The sequence below is a fragment of the Pleurodeles waltl genome, chromosome 9, assembly GCF_031143425.1.
Source record: "Pleurodeles waltl isolate 20211129_DDA chromosome 9, aPleWal1.hap1.20221129, whole genome shotgun sequence".
NCBI lineage: Eukaryota > Metazoa > Chordata > Amphibia > Caudata > Salamandridae > Pleurodeles > Pleurodeles waltl.
Genome location: NC_090448.1, coordinates 421045390 through 421063295, shown reverse-complemented (window position 1 = coordinate 421063295; position 17906 = coordinate 421045390). Strand labels below are relative to the sequence as shown.

General features: G+C 42.3%; 1 long non-coding RNA gene across 2 annotated transcripts in view; it reads right to left on the bottom strand.

Moving 5' to 3' along the window:
• LOC138259460 (uncharacterized) overlaps positions 1-17494 on the bottom strand; it is an 82522-nt gene extending 65028 nt beyond the window's left edge. For both annotated transcript variants that reach the window (XR_011198736.1, XR_011198737.1), the window contains exons 1-2: positions 17367-17494; positions 16717-16762 (exon numbers count right to left, since the gene is read on the bottom strand). This is a non-coding gene — a long non-coding RNA (uncharacterized lncRNA). The remainder of the gene's footprint in view (positions 1-16716; positions 16763-17366) is intronic.
• Between the last annotated feature and the right edge of the window lie 412 nt (positions 17495-17906).

Below are 17906 nucleotides of genomic sequence, written 5' to 3'. Positions count from 1 at the left end.
CTTCTCTGTCAATTTGCACCACTGCTTTAACCAAAGACATGGCGTGACTCCCTTCTCCTCCATTACGATATAAGCTGGAGTACCCTCAGGCGGTGTAGACTCCCCCACACTCGCAGTAATGTATGTATCTCCTCTCAAAGCACTCTTCAGAGCCTTGAAAAACTTCATTTTTGCTTCTTTTATTCTGCTTTAGAATCTAATCAGGAAGTGGTTTTAATTCCCAGAACACTCTTCACCCACCTTTCTCAACCAATTGCCTCTCACGGACAGCTGCCAATCCGTGCGCGCCCCCTCTCAGCAACTGACCTATCCCAGCGCAGCTCAAAAGACATCACACTCACACACTGCAGCTGACAAAGTCTTGCGGCTTGTCCTCCTCACACAAAACTAATGCAAAATATTGCGAGCACCTTTAACAACAAAATCCAAAATTTGCCGGTTTACTACAGGAAGGGTAACACAATCACTTCAGAACTTTACAGAGATTTCACTTGAAGCCTCGGCTGCTACTCTCTCCTTCTCAGCTCCCGCCCTCGCAAGCAGAATTCGACCCACAAATCCTACTCTCAACTTGTCAATGGTTTGTTCTAGTGCACTTTAGAACTTGCCAACTGTCCATCGAGGTTTTCACTCACACAATTTGACTCAAACTCGACTTGTCAACCACACCCGATTGACCTTTTAAACCGCACAAATTACAACATAACCCAAGTGTCTCCTACGCTTGTCAATATACTCCGGAGTCGTAGACCACAACAGGTCCGTACATCACCAACAACCATGTGGATAATTTCTTAGTACAAATAGGGTGACCACCTGGCACTGAGGCAAATTATGGACAGGACTGTAAAAAATTCAGGACAAAGGGTCAAAATTCAGGACAAAAATTCAGGACAAAGGGTCAAAATTCAGGACAAAAATTCAAGAACAAACATCAGTTTTACAGACACACGCAAGAGAGGCCATGCCTCACTATGTTGTCAGTGCATTTATTTACTCTTTTTTAACATAGCACTATTCACTGTGGACCTTTTGTGAGTGCCTCCTGGTGTACTACATTCAGGTGTCACATTACGTCCTTGTTCAGTAGTAAATTAATGCCCTTCACAGCAAGGCCATCACCCCTACCCAAATCTACCCGATCTTTCCTGAAGAGAAAGTATTTTGATTATGTTTCTGAACATTTCAAAACCCCTGGCAAACAGTTTGGGAAACATTAAGGTAATTAACCTTATGCTAGTTTAAACAAATTGAACAAAAACATCTGGCTTACCCCACCGCCCATGGACTTTCAACCTAATTTTTTTTAAAGAGGCAGGGCAGATGGTGTGGGTGACAGTCTCACACCTAATGACAGGATGTGATGCACCCATAACTTGTCTGTAGTTTCACTGCACTAGAGTGTATGTTTGGGACTCTACATTTATCTTAGAAATGGGAGCCCGGACTACCAATCAAAGATAATAAAAGAGTAGGATGAAATCGAGATCAAAAGGGGGGACCACGGCAAGTAATTCAAAGGGTTGTTGCTAACAACTGGATAAATAAAGAAGAGAAGAACAAGGTGGGACGATTCCTAAAATCAGACAAGATGGGTCCACCAAGACTATTTGAAGGTATTGGGTACCTGGGAGTTGTCTGCACACAGGAGCGAAACAGAATGGGCACTGTCAAGTGGTTGAACAATCAACACCCATCCACCTTGGCAAACTGTTCTGTGCAATGGTTCGCTGTTAGTGCTTGTGAAGGGTGAGCAGGGGCCAGAGCCCTTGCAAGGTTGTGCAAGGCAATTGCCCGCTTAGTCCATGTCTTTATATGGTTTTGAAATTGAGCAAAAGCCAAACTAGAGATCTGGGTTATCCCTAAGTGTCAAGTACACATAGAATCTTCAAAATATTTGGGATGTAAATTGCACAAACAAAATTTACAAATTTTAAAATTTAATTAGTGTTTCTTTAACATATGGCACTGTTTTCGCCTTCATACACAATTAGATCTCAGATTGAACTGGGAACCAGTTACCTTTTGATACCTAGTGATTAATATCTACCATTCTTGCACTGATTTCCAGGATGAAAATCTTGGCAGAGCGAATGGTCCCTCCAAGCCCAGTTTGCTTTTTGGTCTTCTCTTCTGCTTTCTGTAGAGGCCATGTGGAAATAGCGAAGATGGTGTGCTACCCCAATGATAGTATTATTTTGCAAACCTTCCCCTGCTCGTCCTTCAATCCTTCTTCAGACAGGCCACACATCTGATTTGGTCGCTGCGGCGCCATCAGGAGCTCTTTCCACTCTAAAGCTAACTGTGACTGCGGGTGGATTAGATCTTCTGGACTTAGAAAGCTTTTATTTAGCTGCAGATGTCCAATGGGTGGCTCACTGGCTTTCTGCCCACCTCCCTGCATGAGATGGGGTTTACCAGTAAAGACTTTTAAGGAAGGCTTAATGCACTGCTCATCGTTTCCTACTGACCATTCCATGGATCACCATCCGGGGTTATCATTCATGGCTTTCTCTTGCCTTGCCAGAACCTGTAAACTCACTGACACGAAGAAACCCTATGCTCCTGCACTACCTTTGCTAAGCCTTCCCACTCGCACAGGATGGCTGTGCTCAGAGAAACTCCATCAGTGGCATGTTGCAGGTGTCTTAAAATTGGGGACTCTGTTTCTGAACAGTGAGCTACTAAATTTCCAAACCCTTGTGGCAGACTACCATCTTCACCCCGGTCAACTCCTTACTTACAACCACCTTAAATAATCATTAAATGCCCTATTTCATGTCTGCTACCTAGCACTAACCCTACAAGAGGTGTGCCAGAAGCTCTGTACCATAGGAAATGGTGGCAAACTGATGGAATGGGTGTACAGACCTATCCTGCAACATAGAAACCACTCCAGGTCTTCGTCCCTTCCCTTGCCAAAACCTTGTTTACAGTATCCTGCCGAGTGCTCCCTTTCTGTAAACAGGCCTGTAAATCTTGTTCCTATCTTACCATATTTGCTGTGCATTCAAAGAACAAAGTCAAATGTCAGGCTCTGTCTTCGGTGGGAACTTAGTGTTTACTTTCCTTTCTCTGACTTCAAAGTGAGAGGATTTATGCGCCAATCTTGCTGGATACTGGGGTTTAGAAAGAGTTTTTTCTATCACATGACAACATTTAAATAGACTTCAGAATATATCAGAATTAGAAGTACAAATCAAGCACATTTTTGTTAATTCTGAACTGTGCTGGAAACAAATACCTTTACACGATTAAAACAAATCATTGCATTAGGTGATGCAATTTCCACACATCATCGTCTGTGCACAATATAGTTTGATTTGAAAAACTGTATATCTGTGCAAATGTAATGGTCATTTCAATCAAAAATGTGTTGTCTGTAATGGCAGTGTGTTACCACACCATGCATGCTCCACTCCACTCTGCTCTGCACCACTCCACACCACTGCACCCTACTCTGTATCACTCCACTTTACGCCACTCCATGCCACTGCACTCTTCTCCATTCGGAACCACTCCACATTATGCCACTGCTCTCTATGCTACTTCACACTATGCCTCTCTACTCTGTACTACTCTACTCTAAGCCACTGCACTTTACGCCTCTCTACACCACTGCGCTCTGCTCGTCTGCACGCCGTACCACTCCAGTCTAGGCAACACCAATCTAATCCGCACAACTCCACTCTCTGCCACTCTGCAACGCTGCACTGTACGCCACTGCACTCTAAGCTAATACACTCTATGCTAATGCACTTTCCTCTGTAACACTCAACTCTATGCCCCTGCACTCTACATCAATACACTGTACATCATTCTAATCTACTCTGCACCTCTGCACTCTATGCCACGGCACTCTACACTACTTTACTCTATGCCATCACACTCTATGCCACTTTATGCACCTCCACTCTAACCTGCACTTCTCCACTCTAAGCCACCTCACTCTATTGGTAAATAATCTACTTTATGCCACTGCACTCTGTGCCACTGCATTCTATGCCACTGCACTCTACCCTGCACCTCTCCACTCTATGCAACTGCACTCTACTCTGAAACAATCTATTCTACGCCACTGTACTCTATACAACTCTGACCACTGCACTCTAGTTCAATGCACTCTACACCACTGCAAGCTGACACTCTGCAACACTGCTCTGGCCGCCACTATACTCTACACCATTCTGCTCTGTACTACTGCATTTTGCACCAATATACTCTATTCCACTGCATTTTTTGGCACTCTACTCTGCCCAATGCCACTCTATGCAACTGCACTCTACACCAGTGGACTCTAAACAACTGCACTGCCCTTTACTCTGCACCACTGTACTCTATGCCACTGCTCTCTGTACCACTCTACACCACTGCACTGACACTCTACTCTGCAACTCTGCACTCTACACCACTCTACTCTATGCCACTGCACTCTAGGCACTATACTCTACTCTACACCACTCTCAATACTCCACTCTGCACCACTCTACACCACTACACTCTATGCCACATGAGTCTACTCTGCACTCTATGACACTGCACCACTCTGCATTACTGCACTCTCTGCTACTCTATTGTATGCCACTCTACTCCACTGCACTCTATGTAACTCTACCCCATGCCAGTCTATGCCACTGCACTCTGCGCCAATGCACTCTAAACAACTGCACTGTACGCCACTGCCCTCTACTCTGTACCACTGTACTCTACGCCACTGCTCTGTGCCACTCTACTCCACACAGCATCACTGCACTGACACTCTACTCTGCAGTGTTGCACTCTCCACCACCGTACTATACACCAATGTACTATGTACTACTGCATTCTATGCCACTGCACTCTATGCCACTCTACTCTGCATCACTCCACTCTACAGCACTTTGCCCTACTTTGCACCACTCTACACTACACCACTGCACTCCCTGCAACGAGAACTGTTAACGTGTCCCTTTATGACTAATTTACTCACTCTGGGACTCGTTTTAGGCCAATTAATCTTTTGACCCTGATTGAAGACACCTTAGGACGGGATGACTAATCAGCATGTCAATCAATATGTCAACAACGTCATCAATATTTAACATAATAAGACAATTCAAATTAGTCAAAGACAAGAATAAAACTCAAAAACCACCATGACCTTGCAGTCATGAATAAGCACACCAGTTTAGTACTATTATATGAAGTTTATTCCCTATTGATTACAATTCTACGAGTAAGTTTATTAGTCTCAAAACCAAGAAACACATTAGCATAGTCATAATATGGCAACTCTGATAAGATTTCATCACGGCAGGAATTACGAATATTAGAATATAGCACGACGTCAACATAGGTTATCCTTAGCAGAGAATCATTATCACATTATTCAACAAAGCATATATTCAGTCATTTCGTCAGTTTAGTGAACCCCTCATCTATCCTCGAATTAGCATTGGCATGTTGGGCTTCATGCAAAACAATTTAGCAACACCAATTTAGAAAAACATCCATCTAGGGTCTCTGTCAAAAGAAGCAGTTGGTACCTAGAAAGGAAAAGCAAACAGACAATTACAATTTCATTGTCATATAGTTACCCTCCGTATTGGGTTAGCATTCCGGTTCGGTCTTCGTCCCCAGCACATCAGTTGATTCGCCATCAGCCAGGAATTCAGCAGTCGGGTAAAAAGGGGCACTTCCCTCATAAGGAGGTAAAGTGTAAATGGGCAATATAAGGGCAAGGATGGTTTGAAGAACCAAACAGCAAAGTCTCTATGCAGAGTAACAAAGTGTCTGGGTCATAGCAATCGCTAAAGCATCTCCCTAACTCTATCTCCTAGTCTCCTATTCTGATTTACTTCCTTGTGTCAAGGGTTTTTATCCTTTTTCTGTGGTACAATCCCCTAAGTTTTAATTGGTTGGGGGTCAGCACCCCACTATCTCCCTCCAATAGGGTTTTAATGACTTCATTAAATTTGTCACCCCATAACAGTTCTCACGTAGTTTATTGGTCCTTATGATTGACGTCTTCAGCGGGTAGGTTGTCCGGTATGATTTCATACTCTCGTGGTCCTCTTTGCATCTTTAGTCAGCGGTTCCATTGTCTGTACAGCTTCAGGCGACCTTGTACCTGCGAGTAGTCTACACTGTTGCATTCAGCCAGAATGTTTCACTAAGCAAGTCGAATTTCCTGAGAACGGATCTAGTACAGTTACATTCATCTTCTAGCTTTGGAAAAATACCAGTTCATGTCCTTCAGCAAGTCAGCACACTGCACGTTAGAAAAACACATTTTATATGAAACCAGGCAGCTAGGCCTCGACTCATGCTAACTAAGGCTTAATGATTTATTAGCAGAACTTTAACATATAACCTTTTATTATTAGTGCAAAATCATATTCTAACATAACATTTCATCATTATTAATCAGTTTCATTAGTCACTGTATATATTGGCGGCCGCTCCCCGTATGCACATTTCAAGTGCACGTTTTAGCAAAATACATTAATACATTTTCTATGCGGCATTATTACGCATTAGTTCATAAACATTACACGTTAATTTCTAAGTGAATAAGCTGCACTCTCTCAGTGGCATACCATAAGTGGTCAATGGGTGTCCCTATGAAACCACCCATGCTAATCCCTATCTACGAACATTTATAGACAGGGATTTGTGCCATAAAATTATGTCTGATTCAGGCTTGCATAGCATTTGAGAAACCTTTGAAAGTCTCCACGTTTTTCCAACTTAGCATGTGTGTCGCACTGTAGGGTGCCCCAGCAGTACAAAATCTATGCTAGACAGAACACACTTAGCTTTGCTGTATACTGGAAAGGTGTGCATGTTTGCGCATGGCAGCCTAGTGTATGGCAGTGCTGGGTGCAGTGCTTAATTTGTAAAAGAATATGTGCCGGAACCTTAAGTTCTGCAAAGAAGCCAGAGGACGGCGATATCAAAGGTCCGGGTGTACTGAATACCAAGACTGGATAGTCTTGATTCCACCTTATGCTTTTTACAACCACCACCGGACACTCCCTACCTCTTTGTTTTAATCTTACAGGTTATTTTGCATCCTTTTGCTCTCCCTATGTCACAGTTTTTCTGCCTTTCATTGAGTGTCAGTAGGCCACATCTACAACCGCTGGCTCAAATTAAACACTGGCTGGAGGAGATGAAAAAAGTGCCATATCTTAGTAGAGACAGGGCTCCTTTTCTCTTACCTTTTTTGATGAAATGCAACAACTTTGGTTGCTGTGCTGCATTATGCCAAAATGTAGTAAATCTGTCTCGTAGTGTTTACAAGGAAGTATTGTGCATGAAATATGGTATAAATATTGACTTTTGCTGGCATCAAGCAAAAGAGCTGGTGGTGAAGAGCTGTTTCCTTTTCTAGCAATTCTATAGTGGACTCCTGAGGCTGAAGCTTCAATGTCTGGAAACCAGGCTCTTTAGAGGTAGCTGTGGATGAGCAGCCAAGACTTATCTAAGAGACATTCAAAGCTCATGCAATACCACTATGGTCACACAGCACTTAGACATATGAAAGAAAAAACTCAGTTGTATAAAAATAAAGGTACTTCATTTTTGGAACACAACACCACAAATTATTAGAAGAGCAACCCTCCAATAGGAGGTAAGTAATACACTAATTATATACACTACTTAACAGTAATAGGAATAAAGAGGGCTGGAAAATAGTGCAAATAGCAATAACCAAAAGTGACCCTAGGGGGAGCCCAAACCATATACTAAAAAAAATATAATGCGAACACAGGACCCCCACCTAGGTAAATGGAATGTGTAGAGGGGAGCTGGGAGTACCAGGCCAGGTTGGAAGTTCAGGATGCCTTTCGAACTGGGGGTGTGGACGGAACTCAGAGTAGATGGTACCATGATCACCGAGAGAAAAGGCAGCGAGACAGTCACAAGAAACATCTCCTGGTTCTGAAAAGTAGCCATTGCTAACCAATGGGTGCCATCCAAAGAGGAAGACATGGAAGGGGAGGATCTACCCGAAGCATGGAGCCCCTGTAGAACCAACCCTGAAAGTGAAATCCTGAGTCAAACAGATAGAGAAACCTAGAGAGCCAAGAGCACCCAATCTGACCCAACCCTAGACGGAACGCTGGATCACTCACAATACCAGCGATACAACTTCTGGCCAAACCCACAACCGATCCAATGTCTTAGGGACTTTGTATGTCAGATCAAAAAATTACAATTGCAGACTGATTGGGGAAGGTATGTAGTGAGCCACCCCGGACCCTCTTGAGTGAGCCCTCACCCGGATATGCACCTTCTACATTCTCTGGCCAGGTGTTGTCGGAGGCATGCCCCGTGGAAAGATGTATGCTGAATTTAAATGGTTGTCACCTTCTGTCAGACAAATGCTGAGGAATTCAGACGCTTATGTAAAATATTTGAGAACAGGGAAATACACCTGATGAGATGTTCAGAAGTCAGTTTATTTAGTAATACTTATATACATTTTTGCCGGCCATTGGAACGAAGAATATCTTGGGTATGAGTGACTTGGCGTGCTTGAGAGGTAACAGAGGAATCGGCCTATATTGTGAAATCTGGTGGGGATGTGGAATGTTTTTGTGCTTGAGTGGAAAATAACTGATTAGTAAGATGTGATAATTTGTCTGCTGAGCTTGTGTACCATTTTGTGAGATGCTTTGTATTAAAGTTCACTTTATAAAGCTGAAATTTGTACTGATGTATATTTATGCTTTAAAGCCTTGTCAGGAGTACCAAGCGCCACATAGATGCAATTGCAATAAAAAGGCAATATCTGTACATTGATACATTGTATGTAGGCAATAACTTTGTAGAGGCAAAAAACGAAATAGAGACAAAATAGCAAGATGACTTAGAGAGTTAAAGTGCACACTGCTGACATCTCGAATAAGGTTGAATTAGTCCTTCTGGCATTCCAAGGTCAGTAAATTAATTACGCTTCAAACGGTGAATAGTAATGCATGTAATTTGACCCGCTTAGAAACGACAGAAGGGTGGTGTAAAAGTCCAGGGTTGATTAAGGACTGTGGCGCTGGGAGGTAATGTTAAGGCATATCTTCAAGCTGTGACTGGTATGTCTTTTTTACGTTTGATACTGTCTACATTACTATACCCACATCAACCAGAACTCATAGTTAACAGTATATTCTCATATAGTATTAAACAAATTAAAATTGTGTCTGATATTGTCACCACATGTTACGTTATGCACAATTATCCCTTCTAAAAGCAATCTATTTTCTTGGCACTAAGAAAAATATGAAAACAGCATTATTAAATATACTGTAGAAATATTTTGTTTTATAGAAAAAGAATATCACACAACATTTCACAGTCAATTGATATCTTTTTTGCTTATTTAACTTGAGTAATATTCGCGTATTTTGTCTCAATTTATCTAACATAGCAGCCATTTGCCCTGGCACCAAATTGCTTCAATCACTGATATGTGCACTCCTATATAGTTGAACTCTTGGAACTCAATGAGTAATTCAGAGGCACTCCCCTTCACAACTTCTTCCTGAAGTTTCAGGAAAACAATGGACTTGGACAAGTTGAAGCTGAGCCCTGAGAATTAACTAAATATGTTTTGTTTATGAATTACCCGCTGGCTGGGCCATCACAGATAATTAAGAGAGATTAGGCTGTCATCTGCATATGGGAAAGTCTTACCTTCCAATTCCGACCCCATTCTAGTGTTAACCTTATAGTTTGTATTATGTGTGTGGTGTTTGCAGTAATGATGTAATTAGAATCTGGCGTGTGGAAACATGAATATGTTGCAAACGTGGAAGGAAAGTTAAGTACAGGCAATCAAATGTTTTTAATGTATATCAGGTGAATGCTACATAATAGTTATAGACATGAATCATAACTGCTTTATTGCCAGATTTTCTTGTCAAAAGTAACACTTGGAGTGATTTAGGGTTTTGAGGCTTTCGTCTACTCTGAAAAACAGTTAGTTTCCCAAACAAAGAGGGGCCTGATCGGTCATTTGTCAGATCCTGTCCATTCATTGGCAGAGTCCACATTGGTACAAGTGGTGTGGTAGCTGAGGTGCACTGGACACTAAGGCCCAAATTTAAGGATGGCCTTGCACCATCTAACGCCACATTAGCATCATTTTTCTGACGCTAATGTGGCGTTAGATTGCCAAAATCGCCACGCCATATCTACAATGCATGCACTGCACCACTTTGCGACCCTTTGCGCCACATTATGCATGCGCCTTGCATAATGTATGCAAAGGGGGCGTTCCGCCGCAAGGAGGCCCGCAAGATTCCATTGTGCTATTTTTGGAGTCATTTCTAATGCCTGTGGAAAGCAGGAGTTAAAAGGGCACAACCATTAGAATTAATGGGCCTCCTTGCACTTTGCTACAAGCGCCACAATAGCATCAACATTTTTGACGCAATTGTTCCTAATACCGCCATGGTGCGCTGTATCTTAAATACACCACACACATGGTGGCGTGAGGGGGGCACAGAGGGGTGCCAGAAAAGTGCCACTTCGCAATGTGAAGTGCCACTTTTCTTAAATCTGAGCCTAAATACAATAATCACCCACATACAACTCATACGGTTCTCAATATACAACTCATATAGCACTCATATAGATCTGTGAAGCCAGGCAGAAAAAGGGAAACACTAAGCAGCAGGTGAAAGAGAGGTATGAGAAGGAAATGTGTACAGGGGCCATTCAGTGAGCATGGTTGGAGAGAATGGATGAATTAAACAGAAACCAAGTGCTTAAGGTAACATAAACAAATTTAATTTGATCTGAATGTAAAGAGTGACCAGTATTTCACGTAAAATACATATTCATGGTGGTTTGTATGGCACTACATTGAAGTCATCAATATCGGCCTGCATAAATATTACATCCTCTACGTCGCTTACTTCTACATTATCAATGTAAGCATATGTTTACTAATCTTAACACCACATCTATTAACTTTAAAAATGTAGTCAATATAATGGATATTTTTGCCACAAAATGTTTCTTAGAAGTAGTAAGTTGAACACTAAAAGGCAGTGATGAATAGTTATTTCATTTCCTTTGAGTAGAAATGTCTATTAACTAAAGACATATATAGATATATAGAATACAAATAATTACACTTTAATTATCCTTCTCATTAAGTTGATCAGTATTGCTCCAGCTGCTTTAGCAGATGCTTTGTCCCTTACTATGCAGACCTAGCCAAAAGCTGTGGCTTTTATTACATTTCTTTTACTCAGGGCCTTATCACATAATTGAAATACCCCTTGACACTACACAATCCAGTTACCTTTTGTGACTGTTCTTGAGATGAGAGCAGACCAGGGAGCATGAAGTATACTTAGGGGCTGATTTTGAGTTTGGCAGGCAGAGGTAAGTCCTTCAGTGTGGTGGAGTACTTTACTCCAGCCATATCAAATGTCCTCCACCACATTTAAAGTTGTCCAGAAGCCCTTTGGACAACTCTAAACATTGGCAGAAACCACCATCAGAGCAGTTACTGACAATTTATTAAAAGTTTGATGGACAGTAGTTTCAAAATGATGGTACTTTCCATCAGACTTTTAACACCAAAGTGGGATTTTGTTTAAAAAAAAAAACAAATTTTACCCTTACCATGGGAGCTTTCTGCCATGGGGTGAGATCATTTATTTGTATTTTATTGTCCCTTATCACCACGTTTTACATGCCAGTAAGAGAGTAACAACTGGCCATTGAACCATTACCTCTATATTGGAAAGCAGTTGAATGGATAAGCCTCCAATCATGACGACCCTTATGCATCAGACCATCAGAAGAGTATACCAACGTTAGAAACTGAGCAGTCTCCATGGCTGACATACTTAAGTTCCAGCATCTTTAAATCAGGCTGCAGGCCCCTAGTTTCCAACTGAGCACCCTGTCTGCCAAATCTGCCACTCCGTTCCTTTCAGACCAAGGAATTCTCTATCGTGAGTCTGGATGGTTATAATCTCTGCTGGTATCAGACCCAGGAACAGTCTCCCCAAAGTCTGAATAATGTTAGCCTCATGGTCTGACAGAGCCTGGCCTTTGTCCTCCAGTTGGGATTAGCATCACTTCTTTGAGATCCCGTTAGTTAATTCAAAAACACAATTTAGTGGACCCTGACATTAGAACCAACAGAGCCAGGTTTGCCTACGGATTGTAGGGTCACACTATGGCCTTTAATGTGCCAAAGTCAGCCTTGATTTGATGTAGTCTTGGAGTCCATCCAACATCCTGTCAACTTTGCATTTTTACAGGTGACAGAGCCCTAAGCATGCATATTAGCGTCTTGCCAAAGAAGAGCACTGGATTTATGAAACTAGAGGGCCAAGAGAGAGGGGGTTAAATACACCACTGCACCGTGTTAGATATATGTTCCATGAAGTGAGAAAGTTACTTCTGATGGTTCAGTTTTAACTGACTTTTTGGAATACACATAATGACACACACATCGCTCACAAGTCAAAAAATATACAGACAGAATTGAACTGTGAATATGGCCAATCAGATGTTGAGATAGCAGATGGGATTAGCTAGCAAAATGGCGCAGAGAGATGACCATTTGATGTTGAAAAACGTGATCTGCAAGTCCCAAGTTTGAATCCTAGCAAGGCTGACTCGGCCTTCCTCCCGCTAAATTCGGTCAATTAACATTAAAATGGTTAATAGTAATACCTGATATTTTTCCACAGTGTTTATAAGTGGTAGAAAAATTCAGTGGGATTTCCATAATCCCTTCCCATTAATAGTAGTGAGGCAGAACATCCGTTTGTGAAACCCTCCGAATGCCTGCCAATGCAGGGATGGATGTCTGCAAGAATCAGCAGATGTCTAACTCTGTTTTTACATTCGCAAAATGCAATTTTGTATTGCATTCCTGGTCCCTTAGGCGCTTGTTATTCCAAATTACACCAATATGCCATGCCACATAATTACGAGCCATTCACAGTAAACGTTTACCACAAGAGTTCTGGAATATCTGGAACTGGCAGAACGTGAGCAGCTGGTGCTCACATCAGTTGTATTTTTTGCTATTATCATAAATTGACTGAGGACACATTTGGCTCTATAATGTAGCTCTAAATAGCAAATTTGCATTTTGCGTAATTATGCACAATTTCACATAATGTAGCATCATTTTCATGAAATGTTGGAAATTACTTTTATTTGTCACACTCCTAGTCGCAATGTGCACTGCTGGACACGAAGGCATTTGTGCCTCACAAGGTACTGTTCTTTGATACTTGAGGCCCTCCTTTTCTTCCACTTGTTGGGGATATGGTCATCTCACAGAAAGGTCTCACTCTCATGAAAGGTATCGCTGCCGGAGGAGGCAGAAAGGCAGCCTTCCATCGCCATTGGCAATCCCCTCTTCCGGCCTCTGCGAGGACAAGGCTGGCCTGCATCGAGCTGCAGCCCGTCGGCTGGGGGTGCCAGGATGAGCAGTGAAAGCTCTCAGAGCCGCTGGGCTTGTTCAGCGCCAGATGGAGGCTTGGAGCAAGTTCAACAAGAGCTCATCTGATGACTTATTCAGCAAGATTAGAACACGGTGTTTGAACGCCGATGCTCGTGTTAGCTGCTTTTTAACATCTATGTCATGTTATCTAATCTAGTGGGCGAGAGGCAAGCACGAGCTCTGATTTAAAAATATGTTCCTATGAACTTCAGTAGCACGGACGCAAGATGATTTAGGAAAAGGCTGTCTGCAAACTAGTTCTCCTTATCTCACTCTCACCTTTTCCTAATGAATTTCTGAATTTTCGAAGCATGTCTTTGAAACTCTTCCATGGGAGTTCCCATACAGGGAATATCGGCCCTCTGGATCCTCAGGCAAATCGGAGTGCTTTGAAGCCTCTTCTTTTTTTATGAAACGCTAAACAAATACTGCAAAACATTAAAATACAATGATTTCTAAGAGGGTGCACACGACTCCTGAATTCACAAGTGTCTTCCCCCTAAACATAACAAAATAGTGTAACATTTCATCCCCAAGCTTGGCAACATTTTCTGCCAAGGTTAACCTTGTATGTTAAATATTAGCCTTTTTTATCATGGTACCAAGATTGGTCTACCAGGCTCCTGGGAAAATTCTCAGTATACAGATCAACTTAGTGCTAGAGTTCCTACCTCTCTTTTTCAATTCAACCTCATTCCTAGGGTCCCACCCATTTAAGAATCATTTTCACACTCTTAGTATGGCAAGTGCTACCCTGGCATTTGACTGATCGGTCATCCTAATCTTGATTTGCGAGTTAGCTCTTTAATTGCATGAACAAGGAAACTCATATAAATTCACATTGACCACTTTGGCTTTCACTACAAGTTTGGCGGATTGTGCTCTGGCATACCAGAGGGCCAAATTCTCTGATGCGCCCAGTATCTCTGCACCAAAATTTACAGAAATTACGAGTTTTGTCCCTGGAATAGGGGATAATTAGTCGGACCTGGGAAAAAGTTGGTTTTTCCCCTAATTCCCAAAAGCGGGGTAAAATACTTTGACATTTTGCACTAGCGTGTTAGCGGGCGGGCCAGTGGTGGTCAGGCCATGGGAAGAGGTTGGACAGATTATGCCACATCTGAGGTTTAGTGGGCCTTTGGGAACACCTACCTGCTCCCCAGATGGTGCTGCAGGAATGAGGGGGTGCCAGGATGTGATCCTACCTTCAGCTATTGCCCTTGTCCATGCAGTGGTTCCTCCAGGTGCGAATCCGCACCCAGTGATACCGGGCGCCATGTCTTCAGACCTGGAATTACTGGGTGGAGAGACACTGGGCGGCCTTCAAACGGCCAGAGCAACATTACATCTGATAGGAAACCAAAGCTTGCAATAAGGACATAAGACCCATAAGTGTGATTGCCATACTCATTGTAACCCTTTGATAGTAACATGTCCACTATTAATGTTACCAGGTATTTCTCCATCTGCAGAGTATTAAACACTAGACATTAACAGGTATATAAAACTAGTATCACATACTCCTTTTTGATTACCAGGAATGCCTCTAGAAGCTTTCTGCTGCCTTAGGGGATTTCTGGCAATGGTGCTTTTTCCTCGAACCCTCCAGTAAGATAATGCAGAAATGGCTGCCATTCATGTCAATATCAGAACTGCCACTTTAAAAGTACTTTACAATTTGATTTACATTGGGGTATGAACCGAACTGAAATCTGTAGCTCCTCAAAATGAAACGATACAATATCGTATGTATAATAACGTTAGCCATTTAAAATGGATTTAGGAACAAATGCATTCTGATAGGTTTACATCAGTCGAGTGTGATATTGTACAATAACGCATCTTTTCAGGCTTAGGGCATGATTTCTGTGGAGCCAGATGAGACTACCCCTGTGCAAACCCCGCAAGGATCATGATTATATGTGTGTGGTGTTTACTGCACCAGGGAGTGATTTAAGCGCCTCTGCAATTTTCCCAGGGCACACATCTGCAGGCGTGTCGATACATACCAGAAGTAAATTACTGGTAAATATCGGGACAGCAGGTTTTTGGTGACAAAGATACCAACATCTGCATCTTATGTCCCATTTGGAGGGCTAAACTCATAGCAGCCGATTATTATCGCAGCCAAACAATACCGAACTCTGGGGTATCAGATTTTATAAGGTGCAACAATTACCTCCAATCCCTCTAGGGTACTCGTAATAAGAAGCTTAGGGCCTTATTTACAAAAAACGATGCACTGCTGCTGCAGCGCAGCATGCATCTACATTTTTAACGCTGTGTAATGACAGATCTAAACGCCATGCTTGCGCCGTATTTACAAAACGGTGCATCATGGCGTTAGGAACGGGGCAGCGCAAAAAAAAATGACGCTAGTCTGTGCACTGCGTTGTATAAAACAAACAGAAGCAGAACGCCACTTTGCAAAAAAAAAGAAAGAAATCGAACAGGAGACAGTGCAGAAGCAGAAATGGAGACTCCTGGAGAAAAGAGACCTCAGGGCAACCCCAACAACCCCAGTACCATCCAGGAAGTCCAGACAGACTCCCAGGAGAAGGGGAAGAGTAAGTGCAGTTTCAGTGAGGAGAACAACATCTTGATTAGTGAGGTGACGGAGCATCAACTATTACATACAAGGATAGGGACAGGGAGATTACTGGTCCAGTGCACGGTCTCCCAAATGAACCTGTTATATGTATATAGATGCACTGTTCCAAAAAGACAAAAAAACCTATTAGTTATGTTGGAAAGCAAGGGCGAGGTTGTGATTAATCTCAGGAGATCCCTCACGCACCCATTAGGGTGACAGGTTTCATCATTGGGCTATCTCCTCGTCAGACTGGTGCTGCAATGTCTGGCGGACCACCCAGAAATCAGGGTGGTACTTAACCGTAGGCCAATCGCCAAATGGAGGTCTGGAACGAGAACTGTCTGAAAAAGAAGAGTGAGTGAGAGAAGGAGAGTAAGAGAGGACTAAAATTAGCTCTGAACCTAAACCATCATTTTAATGAAGCAGAGACAAGGTACAGGCCAAGATTAAAAATATGGGGAGTGTTGGTGGGAATAATGTCCCACTACACTCTATAACAAAGGAAAGGTAGTATGCCTAATCCTGTCTAATGGTCAACATGTTTCGCGTCTTTACTTGGTCACTAAATGATCCTGTGACGCTTCTTCAGGACCCAAAAAAAAGAAACTACTTCTCCTATTCAACAAGAATTGTCAAGTGCTGGAAAGTCACTTACAAATGGAAGACAAATTTTGTCAGAGTCAGTTGGTCGAACGGTCGCCCTGCATAGAATCGAAAAACAGGTAACAATTAGTGCCAGCGTGTAGACAGGCATAGAACAAGATGCAATAACAGTGAAAAACACCCTCAACGTGTCGTATGTGAAAATGAATAAAGGTTTACAATCCCATATTAGAGATTAGGCTTCCTAGGTCTGCGCTAGCATCAACCAAGGAGGTAGTGCTAAGTAAAAACAATATAACATAATAGCACATCAAAACAATCTGTACACAGTGATGAGTCACATGAGAGGTGCCCGAAACACCAAATGAAGAAAGTCACTTAATTCGAAGGTTGGATGGATAAAATATGATGGTCAAACTTAGCCCTCATAAACTAATTCTTGAAAAAAGTAAATAATTCCTAAATATAGTCTCAACCAAAAATACAGGAGCTCAAGTCTCTGTGGCTACAGGAGAGTACTCTCCTAACAGGAAAATTACAATGTAATGGTCAAATTCTAATGTACACTAAACAGGTCAAATGCCAGAAGCATATTAGTTCCTAGCCAGAAGTCGAGGCTCAGGAACGGTGTTGCTGTATATTTAAAGAAAAATCTAAAATAAAAGGGGGCGGAAAACGAATCTCCCGCAGCCCCGCGCTTACTTGCTCAATCCTTGGAATAGCGGGAAAACCTACCCCGCATCGCGCACCTGAAGATGTTGGGTAGGTGTCATGAAGAGGTTTAAATGTGTTTGCGTAGACGCTCCAATGCGCGTCTACTACCGCACCCAGCCGATTGCTCCGGATAATAGAAATAAAAAGAGGACCCTGTTTCCGATCCGTCGGCCATCTTGGAATAGGCGGAAACATCAGAGTCCGTCCACTAAAGAGGCACTGAAACAAAGGAAGGTCCCTGGTACAAACTGAGCGGCCATCTTAGATTCCAGTAGATGAATCCACAGCGCTATGTACTAGCCATTAATAAGTATTTAAAGCCAATGAAAAAAGATCAACCAAGTCAAGGAAAAAATGAAATCAAAAGTGGAAAAACCAACTAAATGTGCTATAACACTCCTTATGGCAGAATGAGAAGTATATGTAGAGAAAACTGATGAAGGGAGCACAAATGACCAATAGTGTCATAATGGTAGTCATCTAGATAGAAAAGGTAGTATCTGAAAAAAGTCAGCAAAACAAGGATCA